The 2,906-nt window shown below is 40.1% G+C and overlaps 1 pseudogene; it reads right to left on the bottom strand.

Moving 5' to 3' along the window:
• Positions 1–1,011: 1,011 nt before the first annotated feature.
• On the bottom strand, positions 1,012–1,515 carry LOC140906728 (small ribosomal subunit protein uS19 pseudogene; annotated as a pseudogene).
• Between the last annotated feature and the right edge of the window lie 1,391 nt (positions 1,516–2,906).

Below are 2,906 nucleotides of genomic sequence, written 5' to 3' on the forward strand. Positions count from 1 at the left end.
AGATGACCTCCTGAGGTCCCTTCCAACCCTGATATTCTATGATGGGGGCTCCTAAGAGCTACTACAATAGAAATAATTAATATAAGTCATTAAAGACCCCATGACACTCTTTTTTTTTGCAAAAGATGAAGGGTTGGCCCCTGTAACTTGGCTAATTGCATTTAGCCTAGGAGAGCATTCCGCTGCAATTCAAATTAGATATGATCTTCTTCAGAAATTGTGTTACCAAGTAGGAGGTGGAGCCAGTGACATTGGCCAGTCACTTAGGAGGGAACTTTCGGCACCCTGGTGAAGTATGTAGCAAGAGGCTTGCTCCCGCTATGTGCTCGGGAGGCCCAAAAGGCATTGTACACAATAAGACTGCCGCCCAGTGCCCCTGTTGTGGGAGCTCCAGCCCACTCCTAAGTTCTGGCTGGTGCCTTCATGACACAACGGAGCCTTTCTCCATTGCTACACCTTCTATGAATTTGCTTTCCTTTCTGCGTGCGTGTGTGTGTGTGTGTTTTCACATATGCTTCTTGGTATGGATTGCATCTTGCCAGTCTTCAAAGCCACAGACTCCTCAGACATAGGTTCTAAATTAAGTTGTGCTTCCTTCACTATGTCTTCCTCTCTTACTGGACTCAGTGGGCCAGATGCAGTCAAAATTTCCATGGGTCCTTCTGCCCCTCAAGCCCTGAAAAATTAATTAACAGGGGATTGGACTGACATCCTCAGAGTTCTTATTGGGTCTGACTTTATGAAGCTACTCGATCTTTGACAGCTTCAGTAACTGTACTCTTGCTCTAACTTTCCAACTCAGCCATTGAGCCATTATCGGGTTTTATGGAGTCTCTAGAAATGGATGAGAGAAGTTTGTGGCAAAGATTACAAAAGAAAGTCGTCTTGTTGTGGTAAATTTCTCTGTGTGTAAAACTTTTGTGACTTCCTTGATTCTTCTTATACCTACAGAAAGACTTGAGATTGTTCAAATTGTTTAGCAGAGGAATAAGAGAAAGCAGATCATTTGTGTTTTTTCTGTGGGCAGGAGCATTTTCTTTATTTACATATAGAAAACATTTTCCCGAAGCATCATTTACTTCAGAGGAATGAACCTAGATGAGTGGGTGGCACTGATACCAGGTCCGCTATGCTTCACTGGCTTGTAAGTGATGGAAAACTTGCCCAGGTAGTGGCTAATCATCTCAGGCTTGATTTCCACCTGGTTGAAGGTTTTGCCGTTGTATATGCCAACCAGGCTGCCCACCATCTTGGGGAGGATGATCATGTCGTGCAGGTGAGTTTTGACTACCTCTGGCTTCTCCATGGGGGAGGGGCCTCCATCGTGGCCTTGCAAAGGCGCTTCAGGAGGGAATTCTGCTTACGACACAGGATACAGTTCAGACGCCTGCAATGGCGAGCACTGTACAGCTGCATCAGCTGCTCGTAAGACATATCGAGGAGCTGATCCAGATCAACACCTCTGTAGGTGAATTTCCTAAAGGTCTGTTTCTTCTTCTGTTTGACTTCCGCCATCTTAATAGAATCACTTTGGTGGTGGTGGTTTGTTTTTCAGATTGGAAGACTTGGCCAATATACTGTTACTATGCTGGTTTTCTCAGGAGTTTTTAGATGGATAGTTACATCAGATGTAACTATCCAGTAGTAGGAGTTTCTTACTGGGGTTTAGTAACGGGAAGAATCTGTGATGATTGATCCCATATTAGGGTCTTGTATGATTTTATATTTTTAATTATGCTTAAGATTGAAACTCAGTTTGATTTCAGACCTGTAGGCTATGGCAGTATGTTGGTATGATGGACATCATGGAAATATATAAAGGGAGGTGGGGAAGTATGAACATTTATGATGAACTAAAATGAAAAGGTTGCAACTTTGACTTCTAACATCAAATCCAAGCTGAATGTGCCTGTATTATATATAAAGAGGAAATGTGCTACAGTACTAGGACCTTCCGAGTATGCATTCCTGCTGGCACCACATAGAGAAAACCATGAATGACAGCTACCACTTCCAACCTATGGACACAGCCCCACTCCCACTGAAATCCATAGGCGTTTTTCTATCAACTTCAGTGGAGCTGGATTGGTTCTTGTGCGTGTCAAAAAAGGTATCATCTCTTTTCCTTCTCTAACCATAAACCATCCGTCCCCTTTGAAATCAGTAGAGCTCACCTGCTTATGTTAGATAACATTTACTCTAGCATTAAAAAAAAAATAAAAAAATAATAATTTCTTTGCTGCTTCATTATGCAAGGTAGCATATCACTGATATATATATATATAATACAAAACCCACAAAAAATATTATGTGCTTGAATAAAACAAGTTACTGGGATGCCTCTACTGATGAGATTTGCATTTCTGCCTTCTGCCGTTTACATCATATTGAAAAGCTAAAAGTATGTTTGTTCAGCAGCAAAAATTAGTCAAAGGGGATAAGAATAGTAGCCTACATTGTAAGTTAATTATTTCATTAAAAAGATGGAATTACCGAGTCAAACATATTCCAAGAAATCTAATATAATGAGTCTCGGATGCTTTTGGAAAAGAAAAAATTAAATTATATGGATCTGACCCAGAACCCAACTATAAAGTAGGTGCTTTGGGGTGGAGAGGTTGATCAGCTAACTGGTTATATCTTGCTTGTTCTTTTAGTCTGGCTTCATTTACCTGAAGGAAGAAATTTGTAACAGAAGAAACACAGTGAAATGTTTGTTTCTTTGTTGCTAGACAACTTATTAGTTTTGATTTGGTTTCCAATCCTTTTTAAAGCACTAGGATAGTAAATAATATTAAGGAAAGCAAAATATATTCCCTCTTTCAAGTGAATATAAGGTATTTGAGGGCCAGTTGTCTAAATAAAATCACAGTTACTAATAAGCACAAATTTTATTAATTGTTTTC

Source organism: Lepidochelys kempii, chromosome 1, assembly GCF_965140265.1.
Source record: "Lepidochelys kempii isolate rLepKem1 chromosome 1, rLepKem1.hap2, whole genome shotgun sequence".
NCBI lineage: Eukaryota > Metazoa > Chordata > Testudines > Cheloniidae > Lepidochelys > Lepidochelys kempii.